This window comes from Schistocerca gregaria, chromosome 4, assembly GCF_023897955.1.
Source record: "Schistocerca gregaria isolate iqSchGreg1 chromosome 4, iqSchGreg1.2, whole genome shotgun sequence".
In the NCBI taxonomy this organism is placed as follows: Eukaryota; Metazoa; Arthropoda; class Insecta; order Orthoptera; family Acrididae; genus Schistocerca; species Schistocerca gregaria.
Window position 1 is genome coordinate 44473588 of NC_064923.1, and position 18275 is coordinate 44491862.

The following is an 18275-nucleotide window of genomic DNA, read 5'->3' on the forward strand; positions in this document are numbered from 1 at the left end:
TCTGATATCTCAGTTTTTATTCCAGAAGGGCTGTGCCATTGAGAATTATGTAATCCCTTATGATGAAATATCGCCAGCTGTCTTTTTTTTTGTCTTACAAAGCATGTGACTTTGTAGACCACTTAATACAGGAAAAGTTAAGTTTCTTGGCACTGATAGCTATCTATACAAATTGTATGAATTATTCTGTCATACTTCACTACCACAATATAGAAAGTTGTGTTGAATATTTCACACTATGTTGGAAGCGCAGAAAATTTTTGTTACTGGAGAGCCCCACTGGGTTCAGTTTCGGGCCTCTCTGATTCCTACTATACAGTGTGGTCCAGGTGGAATGGTCATTATTCAGGGATATGACAGGAAAGATCATTCGAAGCAGAAAAGTCCAATAAACAGACGATGTAAAATTCATACCTTAAGAGCTACTCACACATCATCTTTGGTACCTTGAAACAACCCCTTGCACCTCATGTTCTTTGCTTTACACACTTTGCGAGGGGACAGCATGCACCAAAACAAGGAAAAGAATACCTGCAAACATGGGCAGTAAAGGGCATACCGTAAGACCTACAAGCATCTTCATTATTGTGGAACGTATCTCTTCTCCTGAATAAGTGCTCGTAGCTCTTAAAGAACGCATTTTAGAGCCTATATTTAGGAGACATTTATCTTTTTTGTCCCTTACTGTCTCCTCCCAAAATATGAAAAGACAAAACAACTTTTAATGGAAGACATTCGTTTTACTGTATTGAAGATGTAGAAGTGTTCATAGCTCATAAGGTATGCGTTGTGTAGAGCATTATTATTAGAAATCTTAGCTTCGAATGGCATTCTTATCACATCCCTGAATATGCTCTAGATCTTGCCTGCGAAAGGTCCCGAGTTCGAGTTTCGATCCGGCACACAGTTTTAAACTACCAGGAAGTTTCGCATCAGCGTACACTCCGCTGCAGACTTAAAATCTCGTTCTGATTGTTTATGATGTATTTCAGAGAATTATTAGGTGGTTCTCTGGAAATGTATTCTCCCGTAATTCTGAGAAAGCACACTAAATTCATTTTTTTTACAACAAACAGTCATACAAAGAGCTGACGGTTCTAGGCGCTACAGTCTGGAACTGCGCGACCGCTATGGTCGCAGGTTCGAATCCTGCCTCGGGCATGGATGTGTGTGATGTCCGTAGGTTAGTTAGGTTGAAGTAGTTCTTAGTTCTAAGGGACTGATGACCTCAGAAGTTGAGTCCCATAGTGCTCAGAGTCATTCGAATCATTTTTTACAAACGCAGGAATGAACCTCCAGACATATGTGTACTTCCATTCAGTAGTGTCTTATAGAATAATTTCTGTGGTAACTGTTCACTCAGAGAAAAAGGACTTATTGCACAAACGTGAGAAGTAAGAACAATAGATGGTGTTCACTTGTGGTCCTCGTGAATGTACTTTTTCAAGGAGTTACGCATTCTGACTGCGCCAACATGACACCATCCGCCCGTCCATTAGCATTTAAAACCGGAACTGGTACTTTTTGTATACGATACTACAATATATATTCGTTACTACAATTCGTCACACCAGTGGAATATTACAGTTATTAATCTAGATTTGCTGGATTGCGTAACTGTAGCTTCCTTCTCCAGTGTCACAAAAACAATTTCTCATCTCACTAGAAATTTTCCTGACTCACGTCGGTTGTAGCGTCTGAGGTCTCGTCGTTCTGTAGGTGATTCTGCCGAAACTCGTTGCATGAACATACTGGACGGTTGGGTCGGTTACAGACAAGAAAAGTCAGGGTAAATGTAAATGTAACTGCCATAATTATACTTTTCGATACAAGTCTGATTTACCGGTAAATGTCAGCACCGTATCAGCAACTCTCCACATTTTACTCAACAGGTTCAAAACTATACCTCCGTGACCGGAAACTTATTATGAGCTTTTGTATCCCTCTTCGCCAGAGTGCTGTTTACTGATTCGTAGAAGTTAACCATGGAGAAATTCAACCCGACAATTACTAATCAACTCGAATATGTCCAGACATCAACATTCTCTTCAATGGTGATAATTATCAGTTGTGGGAAACTTATTTATGGAGAACTCTGACAAGATAGCTCTGCACTAAAGCGTAGATGCTATTTTCGGATATGATTATGACACGTTTCTGATGGGCCACGAGGGAGTGAAAGACTTCACGAGTTCCCCCACCATCAGAATTCTCTGTATCCTAGTACCATATACACCAGGGACTTGGAAGGGAACGGAGAAACGACATAAGGTTAGATTCAAACCTTCCTTTGCTACCAGAGAACGGTCCACTCCCTTTTTGGACTTCTTAGTCAAGCGCAGAGGGGACCGCAGTTGGTTCGTTGGTTCAAATGGCTCTGGGCACTATGTGACTTAACTTCTCAGGTCATCAGTCGCCTAGAACTTCAAACTAACTAAACCTAACTAACCTAAGCACGTCAGACCCATCCATGCCCGAAGCAGGATTCGAACCTGAGACCGGAGCGGTCGCTCGGTTCCAGACTGTAGCGACTAGAACCGCACGGCCACTCCGGCCGGCTTGGTTGATCTAGAGGAGAGGGTGAAACGACGAGGTCATAGGTTCAATAGGATTAGGGAAGGATAGGGAAGGAAATCTCTAGTGTCCTTTCAAAGGAACCGTCTCTGCATTTTCATGAAGTGATTTGGAGAAATCACGGGAAACCTAAATCAGGATGTCAGACGGAGTTTTCAGTCGTCGTTCTCCCGATTGCGAGTCCATTGCGCTGACCACTGAGCCACATTGCTCGGTACCGACGGCAGTATAGGGCACAGGTGCACAGGAAAGTCACCCACACTCATTTGTATCTCTACGCTGCCAGGTGCGATAATCCTCCACAGCGTTAGGATGTACTACATAGACTGTGCAATGTCTGAGGAAGATACTTTAACAAGCCAGCTTAACACCTTAGGCACATTTTCAGGAAGAACAGACCTATCGCGAGACAAATCCGACGTGCTTTCAGGCAGAGCATACAAACCCAGAAGACAGAATACGATGAAGAAGAGAAGAAAATGACTTACCTGCCGTACGCCAGCAAAGTGTCGAAAAAAAAAAAGTAGAATCCCGGCTCGAACCAGCATTAAACGGAATGTCAAATGAAACACTTACCAGCCGTCTAATTTCCAAACTTATTTTATTTGGCTACAGTAGCAAGCACAAATCTACTAATACAAGTATTGCTGGCTCTGTTTTGGACAGAACCGAGGTGGAATCTTCTTACGCATCGGTTAGGGGCCTGAAGATAACATTGTAAATCGCCGAATCAGGTAGGTAAATAAAATAAGTTTGGAAACTATACGGCTGAAAGGTCTTTCATTTGACACCCTGTATCGAGAAGCAACGTCCCGCAACAATCTCTGAAAGGTGGACATACACAACAACATTAACCGGGTTTTCCGTCCACCTCCTAAAACGCGCGCCCTGTTAGGTAAGTGAAATATAACTTATTCCGTGTAAATGTGGTAAAGCTCATATCGAGGAGACTATGCAGACAATCGAAGAAAGAGGCATGAAACACAAAGACACAGCGAACTTAAGTAACTAACAGAATCCGCGGTTGCAGAACACTGCATGGCTACAGGACACGCCACGAAGTAATGCTGAAACGGAAGTGCTCGTCTTTTTTGGGACTCTATTCTGAAGGAGGCTAATGAAATACGGGTGGCTGACGGGCTGATGAACATAGACACTGGGTTAGCTCCCAGCTAAACTTGGGACCCAGCACTCGGCCAACTATAATCACAGCGTCGACCGAGAAAGATTTCCGATGCAGACCACGGGAGTACTGAAAGACCTGAATTCGCGCCCAACATCCGGCGGCGTCCCTGCCCCCCTCCCACCACTCCACCAGTAGCGGCGTGATCTGGCAGTGGAGGGAGGGCTGGAGTGCGATAGGAGTATAATGGAGGCGAAATGTAGCAAAGACGCTCATTGTACTGGCATCACCTGAATACGACGGCATGGCATTCTGTCGAAATATCGTATGACGAAAACGACTGCACCTATCTGGACATCCGACAAAACTACAAACATCTGATTCGTCGTTGAAGTCTAAGATCCCACAACAATGAAATCGGGTTTCAATTGTCCTGAGGCCAAAAACAGCATAAAAAGTGACAACGAAATATTTAAGTGTTGTGAGACTGGCGCAGGACATTTTCAGCATATCCACCATTTTCTGGCACAAATTGAAACCGAAAAAGAGCATGTTCCACAATAGAGTGTCTCAGAAGCCAAGTTCAGAACTCGTTGCGCAGTTCATGCCGTCGATTCAGCAACGTTCGTATTCGAAGGCTGAACACGCCACCTCTGAGATAACGCCACAGCCAGAAGTCAGACGGATTAAGATCAGATGATCTAGACGGGCAGGATGTAGGAAAATGACGGCTGATAATTCTAGCCTTTCCAAAGTGTCTTTGCAGTAGCTGCTGCACTGGTTGTGCAATGTGCAGGGGAGCATAAAAATTATTCTTCTCACACATCCACTCTGTTAAACGGATGGAATGACGGTGATGAGCAAAAAACTGTCGTAACTCTTTTTCAATTACGGTACAGGTAACATGACCCGCAAGACCCATTTTTTTCTTTTATTGTGTTTCAGTGCCCTATCTGGGGCGGGCTGACAGCAGCATATGCGCTGCTCTTGAGCTGAAAGACAGTAATTATACAAGGAAGGCATTTAAAGTAACAGAATGGAGAAAAAATGCCACACATAGATATAAAAAATGGGGAACAGTACGGAAGAGAACAGACGAAAAGAGGGCGACTCTAAAATGGTAAAGCACACAAAAAAACTACACACTGGGACAATTAAAGAACACAAAGCAAAGTATGACCAGAGCAGAAGATTATCGACAGATGGCGTAGTACATAACAATGACTGACAGTAACGCAATACACAAGTCCAGCACACAATTAGAATCACAGCTCTTGACATATGGGAGAACAGGACCAAACACAACACTGACATAGCACACTGGCTACGATGAGTATAGAGAGAGGATCTGCCAGGGGCATAGAGACAAGGGAATGAGGGGAGATGGGTGCAGGGACTCAGGTAGGGAAGGAGGAAAATCTGCTCTGGGAGAAGGACAGGAAAAAGGGGCCCTGGGGGGCAGGGGAGGAACAAGGCCAGGTTACAGTTGTTGGAAGGATGATGTCATGGCGAAGTTCAGCATCCAGGAGGGGGAGGAGCTGGAAATTGCCCTGATGAAGAAAATGGAGGGTGTGGAGGTGGAGAGTGGGAGGGATACAGCGATAGAGGTGCGTCAATGGGTGGGGTGTGGAGAGGAAGGAGGAAACCAGGGAGTTGGGGGGGGGGGGGGGCTTCCAGCCTATGGACAGTGTAAAGGATGTGGCGATGTTGGAGGAAAAGGAGGAGGCGGGGATGAGGTCATACAGGAGTCTTGTGGGGAAGGAAGGCGGATGTGGAAGGCAAAGCAGACCGTGTGGCGCTCGAGGATTAGGAGGGCCTTCTAAAAGCGGGGAGGAGGATAAAGAGCCAGGCAACACTGGCATAACAGAGGATAGGATGTATGAGAGATTTGTTGGTGTGGAGGATGGTGGAAGGATGCAATTCCCATGCCCAAACAGACTGGAGTTTCAGGAGGTGGAGGCGGGAATAGGATATCTGCTGGATGGTCAAGAGGTGAGGGGTCCAGTTGAGGTGATGGTCGAGGGTGAGGCCAAGGTATCTCAATGTGGGGGTGAGCTGGATGGGAGAACCATGAATGGTGAGGTAGAAATCGTGGAGTCAAGAAGAGCAGGTGGTGCGGCCTGTGATGTTTGCCTGGGTTTTGGAGGGGTTGAGACGAAGGAGCCACCTGGGTGGCGATGATTCCCAGTAGGTATCCCAGTTGGCACGACGGTCGTCATGGATGCAAAAAAGATGTGCTTGAAAACATATGGGCCTACGATAAATTATGTTACCTGTGCTGAATGAAAGGGGTATCAGATAATTTGCGCTAGGATTTTCCGTTGCCCATGTTCTGTAATTCCGTGTACTGACATGTGTTATGGCGTAAAGTCTAGTGCCGGCACCCCAGCCCAGAACGAGAGCAGTGAGGGCTCTGAAGAAGACGTCAGCCAATTGCACGCTGGCCTACCCCTCTGCACGACGCCAATACGACAGCAGCGGCCGCTATGTGATGAGGACATAACCGCTGCGCCAGACTGGCCGCGGTCCAGCTCAAGAATAGCTTAAAGACTGGTCATTTCGCTTCTACTATGTAGCATTGTCAACACTGAAGAAACTTGCTTATTTAATAGTCATTTCGCTTCTACTATGTAGCATTGTCAACACTGAAGAAACTTGCTTATTTTTTATGACGCCGTTTGCTTGCGACACATCTATGTAATTCTCAAAGTTAAGTATTGTCAATTACTTTTTTTTCGTAATAGAACTTATTAGTAAGATTTGGTTGAGTTGTTTGTCCAGCGAAGCGAGAAAGCAGGTTTCCTAGACATATCACAGTTGACGACTAGGCAGTATTCAACAACGTGTCCTTGGAGAAGAAAATGGGCTTCGTCTGCCCACAGAACTTTCGTGGCCATTCTTTGTCCGCTTCCAAACGAACAAGACAACCAACAGCATATACATCATGCTCCGCAACCGATCTAACTGTGAGTGGCGGAAGGCACTTACGGTGTCACTTACTGATTGCCCCCTCCCTGTTCCACTCGGGAATGGTGCGTGATAACCCTCTGTATTAGCTCCAATCTCTCAAATTTTCTCGCTGTGATCATTCGGCGACACGTGTGTGGGAGAATCTTCCCAGAATGTGCTCTCTCAAAATTACAATAGCAAACCTGTCCGTGATTGACAACACGTATAAAATTCTCCACCAGAGCCGTTGATCATCTCTTTAACGGTCTCGCACCAATTAAACGGTCCTGTGGCGAAGCACGCCGCTGTTTGTTGGACCTTCTCTGTCTCATATATCAGTCCTACATGGTAAGGATTTTACATTGATGATCAGTAGTCAAAAAAGCGCAGTACTCAAACAAGCACATTTTAAGGCACTACCTTCGTGGGTGAGCTATATTTCCTTAAAACTCTGCACTGATAATCAGTCTTGAATCTACTTTGCCTGGTATTTGTTTTATACATGCTCATTCCTCTTAAGGTTGGTCTAGATAGTTGCTCTTAGATATTTTACAGTAGATAATTCTTTCCAGAAATTTGTCATCAATAGTGTAGTTCTACAGTAATGGGTTTTTTTTTCTTATGATGGGCAATATGTTACATTTGTTTACGTTCAGGATCAACAGTCAGAACCTGCACCATTCATCAGTCCTGTGTAGGTTATTGCCTTCTGGCGTTGCTACTTTATAATAGAATACCACATCATCTGCGAACAGGCTTAAAGACCTTCCAACACTTTCTGCTAGACCATTTTTATACATTGTAAACAGTAATGGTGCTATCACACTTCCCTGAGGCACTCCAAAATTTGTCGATTTTGTCCCGTTAAGAGCGATGTGACACATTCCTGGGGTCAGATACATCACATGATCACACTGACAGAACCACAGGCACATAGACACAGGCAACAGAGCATGCACAATGTCGGCACTAGTACAGTGTATATCCACCTTTCGTAGCAATGCAGGCTGCTGTTCTCCCATGGAGACGATCGTAGAGATGCTGGATGTAGTCCTGTGGAACGGCTTGCCATGCCATTTCCACCTGGCGCCTCAGTTGGACCTGCGTTTGTGCTGGACGTGCAGACCGCGTGAGACGACGCTTCATCCAGTCTCAAACATGCTCAATGGGGGACAGATCCGGACATCTTGCTGGCCAGGGTAGTTGACCTACACCTTCTAGAGCACGTTGGGTGGCACTGGATACATGCGGACGTGCATTGTCCTGTTGGAACAGCAAGTTCCCTTGCCGGTCTAGGAATGGTATAACGATGGCTTCGATGACGGTTTGGATGTACCTTGCACTATTCAGTGTCCCCTCGACGATCACCAGAGGTGTACGGCCAGTATAGGAGATCGCTCCCCACACCATGATGCCGGGTGTTGGCCCTGTGTGCCTCGGTCGCTTGCAGTCCTGATTGTGGCGCTCACCTGCACGGCGCCAAACACGCATACGACCATCATTGGCACCAAGGCAGAAGCGACTCTCATCGCTGAAGACGACACGTCTCCATTCGTCCCTCCATTCACGCCTGTCGCGACACCACTGGAGGCGGGCTGCACGATGTTGGGGCGTGAGCGGAAGACGGCCTAACGGTGTGCGGGATCGTAGCCCAGCTTCATGGAGACGGTTGCGAATGGTCCTCGCCGATACCCCAGGAGCAACAGTGTCCCTAATTTGCTGGGAAGTGGCGGTGCGGTCCCCTACGGCACTGCGTAGGATCCTACGGTCTTGGCGTGCATCCGTGCGTCGCTGCGGTCCGGTCCCAGGTCGACGGGCACGTGCACCTTCCGCCGACCACTGGCGACAACATTGATGTACTGTGGAGACCTCACGCCCCACGTGTTGAGCAATTCGGCGGTACGTCCACCCGGCCTCCCGCAAGCCCACTATACGCCCCCGCTCAAAGTCCGTCAACTGCACATACGGTTCACGTCCACGCTGTCGCGGCATGCTACCAGTGTTAAAGACTGCGATGTGTGTCCGCTGTGCCGTGCGTGTGATCATTGCTTGTACAGCCCTCTCGCAGTGTCCGGAGCAAGTATGGTGGGTCTGACACACCGGTGTCAGTGTGTTCTTTTTTCCATTTCCAGGAGTGTATATGCACAGTGCCCACAGGCATGTCCAAAGCTCGGGCAATTCCTAGTGCACTGAATATTTGCACACCACCGTTCGAACTGTACTGCAACGCTGTGGAATCTTCTACTAACGTCAGATCAACTGTTTTCCTCCCTCTGCCACAATGCACTTCAAAAAACACGTCTTTTCAAATTTCGTAACCATTTTCTCCAGACCCTTGGCAGAAATCAGAACGACGATTTTCTTCATACACTAGAGTGTCCCTGGTTTCTGCAGAACTACCGCCGCACAGTCACCATTCTAGTAAAAGAGCTTTTCCAACAGTGCGCGATCGTGCATTGAAACAGGAATGCCGAGCGCCTGAAACGCAAACTGCGGTACAGACATGTGCACCACGCCTTTCATTCTGATTAGTCTGCCGGTTACGGCACCATGTAGTGATAAAATGTTCGTTTTTTTCCGCGACGTTTATCTGTTCTTCGATAACATTCCTGTCAAATATGACGTCGTTGGGAGCAGTTGTTCGTTTATTACAGCAATTTCAAACCGGTACCTTACTTATAATCACCCTGCATGTTCTCTCACATTTTAGAAATTAAGATTTTTCTGTAGTAAGCTAGATCTCTGCTTGACAGCGTCACCTTGACCTGAACCCTCAACAAACACCTCTCCCTCCACACTGTTTCAATCCGACACTTTGTAACACCCGTAACAAGCGCAAAGCGGAACCATCGTTGTCCTGCGACAGTAAATGCTTGTTTTAAATCTGAAGAAACACAGAAGCTAATCATCAAAAATATTATGCCACTGCCGTAACTCTGAAAGTGATCATCGGATTCTCTGTTTTGATACCAGCTCTGCAACAACTGAACACTTCACCTCTGTCGAGTTTGTATCTCGTAGTGCCTCTGGGAGAAATTCTGTGGTTTAGGATTTCGTATCTGTGAAGTTGCTGGCCCTACTCTATCCAAATGTTTGTAATCACAGTTAATCCACTGACAACAAAGCTTTTGCGTTCTGCTAACAAACTTTAATTTCCATTCAAGAGTATCGTGTTTACACTGTGCCCACTAAAACTGTCTGTCCTCTATCACATGTTCCGGTAACAGTTACTTAGAATTCGTTAGCTCTTTTGAATTTGTAATTGTAATCTGATTTGTGATTCATTTTTGGTGGAGCCTTGTGTACGTATGTGTATGCGTGTGCGAGTTTGTGCCTGGTGTGTGTGCGTGCGTGTGCGCGCGTGTGTGTGTGTGTGTGTGTGTGTGTGTGTGTGTGTGTGTGTGTGTGTGTGTGTGTGTAATAGCGTTGTCAATCAGGGTGTAACAGCGTGAATGCACACTTATGTTGGTTTTGGTTGAAAAGCAGATACACAGGATATTGAAAAGAGTCTTTCTCTTCCTAAACGCATTTAAGTAAGCAGCCACCAAGTTGAATATGCATCTGACGTGCAGCCGAAGTTCGCAGACAAATGGAAATGTGTAGAGAAGACCATTACCCAGCACCGAAAATGAAATGGGTGAAGCTGATGATAGGTATAATGGTATTTACGACGTACTATTACATTTCGCAAGTCACCTCAAATACATCACCAGTCCTCTGTCGTGATCCCGAGAAAGTGTGAGCAATGGTCGTAGAATTACTATTCGAAAGGAACCTAACTGATATTTCCTTCGAGGCAACCCCAGCTCGAACAGATTTCTCTTCAGTAGAGTCAAATTTCCTTCAGACAAACCAAGGCTTTTCCGTTCTTAGTATTAAATAACACCTGAAGATGTATCACTAGCGAAAGACAACACTCAGAATTTCAGTAATAAAATTTTAAAATACTATTAAACTAATATTAAAGAAACCACATTACGTAAAGATGACCTTAATATTCTAACTTCTATACGCCAGAAATATCATCGCATCAGGTCTACCAAGAGCGGCAGTAGCCGTTTCGCGCTTCCCAGCCTCACTGCCTGTTGAAAAAGTAGCAGAAGTACAGGTTTCTCGCCACTATACGGTCGTTCAGGTAGAAAGACTATATCTAGTAACTACGAACGTTTTGCATCGTTAGTTGACATTATACATAAAACATGGTTACGTCAGGGAAATGTTTTTTTAGGTGTAGGTAATGATTTAAAACTTACAGCACCCAACATAAATTTTTACAATGGAGCACGTTGAAGGACTGTTACCTCTGAACTATTTTCAACTAGTTCATAATGATATTTGCACGTTATAATCCCCTGGCGTCAGGAACAACTAGGATGTGTCTACACGTGAACCTACGGCAAACACCACACTCCACGGTAGAAAAACAGGTTTTCTTCGTACCTCATAACAAATTTTTTTAAGAATCCCGAATGGTGTACATAACGGCCGGGAAGTAATGACGCTGGATAATTTAACACGTTGATCTTTTGTTACCGTCTCCGAACGTAACTAGCAGAACTATCTCTAGTTCTGTCCACATTACATACATTATACTTTGACAGCTGAAGTAAAATTTACCCCAACTGACCCGTTCTTTCATAAAGTGAATCACTAGAACAGTATAAGAGGGCGTCTGTAACTGAGGTGCCGTCCCAGCAGAGAGCTGTCACTGATTTCTTTTGGTGAAAAACCCGAACATGGCAGATATTCATAGAGGCTTCCAGAATATCTTCGAAAACTTAGCAGTGAACAAATGCACGTGAGCCGTTGGACGGGGCTTCTACCATCTTCGCAACAAGGTCGCTCAAACCTCTTTGATCTTCTGCATGGAGACCGTCTACACACAGCTACGACTCCTGTAATGTTGGCACGTGCGGACACTAATATTCGAGATAATCGATGGATCGCAGTCAAACACGTCATTGCACAACCAGACGTCTCTGTTGGTAGTGCCGAAACATTTATCCACAAGCTGGAGCATGCCAGTTGGGGTACGCAAAAGTGTGTGTCCGCTGCGTTCCTCATCGCGTAACAGAAGATTATAAAAGGGCAACGAACGACCATGTGTACGAAATAGTTTGCGCGTTACGAGGCTGACCGTAACTATTTTTGTCGGACATCGTCACAGGCTGCGAAACATGAGTTCAACACTTCGAACCGGAAAAACAGGAATGGCGCCACTCCCCTGTCCTGTGAAGTAAAAGTTCAAAACCGCACCCTCTGCCATTAAAGTCATGGCGACGGAGTGGCCGTGAAGTTATTCTGTTTGATGTTCTCCCTCACTGCGTAATGATCAACTCTTAAGTACATCGTGCTGCCCTCAGGTAGTTAAAGAGACGACTTCAGCATGGTGGTGGCCACAGAATTACAAACGAATTCACCTTCTCCTTGACAAGGAAGGCACCATACAAATCTACGACCAGGACAGAAGTTCACAAAACGTCACTGGACCCTTATTCGTTACTACAGCCAAGATCCCTCACCTTCAAGACTTCCATCTGTTTGGCTCACTGATGCATGAACTCCACCGTAAACAGTACGAGGAGGATGGAGAGGTCATTAACGCAGCAGGACGTTGGCTACAATGTCGACCAGTAGGGTGGTACCATGCCCAGTAAAGTGGCGTCGCATTGAAGACAGAGTAAATTAGAAAAATAGGGTTTTGTAGCCCAATTAATGTGGAATGATACGGTTGCTGGATTCCTGAATAAAACCAACCTGTTCTTAGGAAAAAAGTGTGGCATTTCTTATTGAACGCCCTTTGTATTAGCCATCACTAAACACATTTCCGCCGGCCGGAGTGGCCGAGCAGTTCTAGGCGCTACAGCCTGGAACCGCACAACCGTTACGGTTGCAGGTTCGAATCCTGCCTCGGGCATGGATTTGGGTGCTGTCCTTAGGTTAGTTAGGTTTAAGAAGTTCTAAGTTCTAGTCGACTGATGACCTCCGAAGTTAAGTCCCATAGTGCTCAGAGCCATTTGAACCATTTGAAACACATTTCCTACCTAAACCTTGGATACAATTTGTCAGACCCACACAACGCATACGCTCTCTCGCAGTCGCACGACACAAGAAGATATTAAAATAACATCCAGACTTTAGAAACTCCAAGTCGATAATGTTGTTAGATAAGCTATTGAGCAGGGGAGAAGAGAAGCTTCTGGAACCTCATTGTTATAAGAAGAATGTAATTTACAGGCCATCTATTAAGACATACAGGACTCCTGAACAGTCATAGAGGGATCTGTCGAGGGAAAAAGACCAAGAGGAAGACCACGACTGAGGTACATGGATCAAATCGTGAATAATGTGGGAAGTAACACCTATAAAGAAATGAAGAGAAAAGCTGAAAGACGCACAGAATGGAGACAAGCTGCCGTTGTAACCGTTGCAAACCAATCCTTGGATTGACCACTACAGAAGAAGAAAGCTATTAAACAACCAACTTGTGATTTGATATAGCAGACTATTGCGATAAGTGAATCTATATGACATTAAATAACTGGCACTTCACAATGACATGAGAACCGCTGTTTCGGCTCTGTTTTATCTATCTGTAAGACACAGTAGATCATAGTGCAAAGCTATTCTCTTTTAATATTTTGTCGAGTACTCTTGACAAGCTGACAAATACTTTGGAAGTCGATGGACTATATTTCTTTACGTATACAAGTGAACTCTTTCTCGAAAGTGATAAACTTTTTATTTTTTTACTAACTTTAATTCCTATTCCACTTAGTACTTGTTCATTATCATAAAAATTCATTGACTTCATAGATCTCATAAATGCACCGTCTTTTCTTGCCACTGCAGAGTTCCGTCGAGGACAGGTGGGACGTCGTAGAAGACGTACCGTGGGATGGTGTAGCCTCGTTGATAATGCAATAACATGTGCAAGAGCTTCTAAACCAAAACAAAACAAGTGAACCTGGAAATGGCGTAGATTCCAAGATTAATATAATATTAAATTTTAGTGTGTTCAAGTTCTGCAGGTAGAGTCCACCATTCGACAATTTTCGAAGTGTTGATAAGTGTCAACAATCACAGACCGATGCTAGGACAGTAAGGTGATAACAAGATAGTGCTAAACACAGTTAATACAATCAATAGTACGCACCCCTTCCAAGTTTACTTCATTGGATCATACACATTTATTCTATCCCACGTACACAACACGTAAGATGAATGAATGGCCACTACAGTTTGTCATTTTTTGTTTCTTTAATTTCAACCAACTACTTAAAATCGTAGTCTATATTTAATATTACTCCGAGGAACAAGAGAAAGTAAACTACAGACTATACTACTGTTTTAAAAATATGTTGTTGTTATTCTGAATGGTTGACATTCAAATAGTATTTTCCGTCCATATTCTCACAAAATACCTGTTATATTTATGTAATTAAAGCTTAAAAATAATTAAATTTGAAGATCTCGACACATGACCGAAAACTCTCTGTTAGTGTCAGAAGCTCTGGTGACGTCACAGAGTAGAAGTACGACGAAGCTAAACGCGTGTTACTGTAGTATTAGCTGAAGTTATTAGTGTTTTTTCGAAATTTTTCTGCAAAAAACTTTAGTTATTTTGTGATGGAGAATAGATGTACAGATTTTTAGGAACCATGGAAAAGAATTTTGTTAAGGACTTGTGGAAACCTTCCGGACTTTGATACTTTTATAATCTCTTCATTCTTTGAAGAAACTCAGATTTTTATGTTCGGTAAATAAGAGGCTTTAAAACTGCATTTCATGGCGACTGGCAAGGAAATACTTTCACAGTGATAATTCACAGAATCGTCTTAAAATGATGGTATCAGGAACGTGATTAAACCCTCAGAACATTCAGAAAAGGTTTTCCAGTAACTTGTGAAAACCTGTGCCATAAAACACATTACAAAATTCTTCATTCGGAAGATAAGTCTGATTGTTAGCTGCTGTGGTATTTTCCAGAACTACTACTGATTCCCAGGTACCTCTTTCCTCATCTTTTAAATTTTCAGACTGCATAATTACAATTGTGGGGAATTGCAGAGCATCATTGTGTTTCCCTTCATCAGCTTTACAAATTGCAGTTTTCCTGCTCCTCTAGGTCATTAGTTAAGACCACTAGAAAATTGTGTCTGCTAAATACGCATTTGACACAGCAGAACCTTCAATTATCTGTTTTTGTACTTCATACCTAACTGCTGCCGAAATACTATAATTGAAAAGCGCTTAAGCAGGACCATTTTATAGAAATGCGCTTGTCTTATTACATTTCGTTGTAGTTTTACAGCAATGTTACCTTTTTCTCTTTGTCAAAATCATACAGCTTCACTACAGGCTCAACAAAAACCAGTTGGAAGTGGCAAAGAGTCATCGGAAATTGTCAAACGGTTTCTCATATTCATCAGATTAAAAAAAAAAATATGCCTCACATGAAATACAGTTTCCTATCAACATCCTTGTGATTTTTCTCAAATTGATCAAGTGTAAAACGAAACTAATAACTCTATTATTAATAAAATTAACTTAAGAAGACACTAAGTCCTAAGCAGGAAAAAGAACAGTTTGCTCCAAATGTGCAAACATCTTAATGTCGCAAACATTATCACGGTAAGCATGGCCATGTTTTCGGCAAAAGAGGTTTACCTGTCCAGGACCAAAGTCCCTCACTGAATGAGAGATCTAATCTTTCGACTCTGACCATTTCCAATTCCTGGAAGAAAGTTGTTAAGCTTCCCAGACAGTTGTTCCCATAAAATACATGATTTTGCCAGTCGCTAAAAGAACATGGCGACTTCCTGCCATCAGGGGAGTTAGTCTTGCCTATACCAAACAAGTGTACCAGCTACTCAGTTCATTTCGACCTAGCTTCTAACATGAAAATGCTTGTAGTCTTATGTCTTTCTCGTCGTTTGAACAAAAGCTCAGATTGCAGCAGTCGCTCTTAAACGGCTTCCTCCGCCCGCTTGTCACTAACTGGCTGCTTTCGTGATGGTCTCTCACCCGTTCGAGGTAAAATGTTTTGTGAGCCGGCGCTCTTTTTTTCACAGTGTGCTGCTTCCCTGAATCATTCACACAACCCTTTGCTGGACAAAACATTTATGGCTCACAATCCATCTTTCTCCCTGTTTACCATCGCCTCACTCTGGCCCCTCAGGTACAAATTCTGTACAGGCTAGAAATGTAATTATATGAACATTCTACCCACAATTTCCTCATGTAAAAAAGGTCATAAGACACACATACCAAATGTAGTACTGGGGAAGAAAGAGATCATGGCCTAAAATCTGATTAACAGTGTAGTTAAAGTGAGAGAGAGGCATAACACCATTGAGTAATATATGCGGGACTGGCAAAAACTGCCAAGAAAGGCTTCTGTGGGTAGGGATTTATTGTAGCACTGGCTGATAAACGTGGAATTCCCCTGGTATTTCCTATTAGAAACGAAAACAAAAAATTACCATTGCCATGTATTCATGAAAACATCTTTGAAATTACGGAACAGTCTTAAAAAGAAATATGGATAACTACAGCTGTATAATTGTAGTTCCCGGACAGTTTTGTAGAGCTCAGCGCTGCTGCTTCCCGTGTCTACAACGCGATTTTGCAAACGTCTCTATGGCAAACCCTCTTCACATCTGTATAAACAGCTGCTGCTTCCGCTTATAGCCATTTGTGCTAAAGTGCTGCCAGTTGTGGAGTATTTCCTTAAGTTGACTTGATTTGACTCTAGGAATGTATCAATTGTAAAGAATTTCATGAATGAAGCGCCATTTTTTCACGCATCTCAATGTTTATGAAGTCATATCTCTTGAAGTACGTGTCGTACAATGATATATTTGTAAGGGTGCTATGGTACTCAAAAGTAACCGAACGACCTGAACTGCGTTTTGCCTGATTTGTATCCAACTCACATCACGTATCTGTCTTGCAGGTCCTGTGCTCTGCTTTTGGGAGTGACGTTTGGCTTTACAAAGTGGTTGCTATAAGAGGACACAACAGATAATTGCTCGGTATAGATATCAATGCAGATCTAACTTAATATCACGATGAAGAAAATACCTGAAAACTCGTTATTAGAGCTGACACTGCCATTACGCTAGTAAATTAAAATTTGTTGCAATAAATGAAACTTCAGAATACAAGTTTCCACATGAAATTATGCTGTGGACATTATTCTACTGGACTTGGACGTAGGACTCCAATCCATTAATAGTTTTTCGTATCATCTAACGATGAAAGATCTCAAACATGGTTTCAGTCATAAGTAAGGCAGTGTGAGCCGGTTTACACATGAAATAATAAGCCATTTACTTTTGTGATGGATAGCAATTTGAACCCATTACCCAAACAAATTGTTAACTGAGCACATGCAAACGTTAAAAATCGTGATATTTTACCAATAGCGACCTTGTTGGATCTGGACTGATTAGATGAAGAAGCTTCGAACGAACGGGATTCGTAACCTGCATCAACTGTAATTGATTTATAGTCACGCATAGACGTTAAAAATCTGTTCAATATACCAGTAGCGAGATGAGCACATCTGTGTGGCGATATCTACCAGTCGTTCTTCTCCCTAGCAGCATCCCACACAAGCAAACCAGCTGCGTCTTTACGTGTCCTTGCTGATACTTTAGGTACTTGGACTACGTATGGTTCTGTGCAGAAAGAAGAGGTCGACATAGTCATAGGTGGAGCTGTCACATCTGGTTCCATGCCCAGCAGCTAATTCGCTGCACAAAGTAACCTGTAGCTGTCGCAGCTGCACCCAAATAGTCTATGGATTGGCTAGAACTGCGAGTTAATAAGGTATATACGAATACAAAATATTAATTAAATGATTAATTTAATAACGAGGGTCCTGTTCGAATGTCTGTAATTAATGTAGGCGACAGAGAGTTCGTTAAATAATGTTTATTCAAGAAAGAACATCCCAAATAAACGATATTCCATTAAAATATAGACGGAACACACACTACTCACATGCAGTAAAGTCACGTTGAGAGCGTTACGGTAATGTAGCAAAATCCTCATCGGTCATAGATATGTGACAACCAGGTCCACTTCTTAGTCTCAGTATAAATATTCGCCACCTGAAAACAGTTCAGAGTTCAAATGACACTTCATAAATTATAAGAAACATACATATTACAAAGAATAGCAACTCGTCGTCAGTGCTCTAATGCAAATGGGAGAAGTTAGTGTCATACTCGATAGCACATTCAGCTCTCTGGAAATCTAACATCCCTTCAGAAGTTCAAGTATGGCAGTGACCGTTCATCACCTAGAATCAATCACCTAGTATGAATGAATCATGCACATTGCCATAGCCAGGTCTGACTTTTTCCAGCAATCGACACCAAGTGTCCCCTTCAAGATGTAACCGCAAGTGTCCTCAAAAGTCTCATAGTGGCTGTTTACCATCGATAGTCCATCACCCATACATCCGAAACACGCACGTTAGCCACAGGCAGATCTGTCTTATTCCAGTACAAACGTAAAAGTGTTCAGAATCGCTCCTGTGCGCTCCTCACTTGAAAAGTCTCAGTCTTCACTTGACTCCTGTAGTGTTCCACTAGTGTCTGCTCTTCGATTGGGTGTA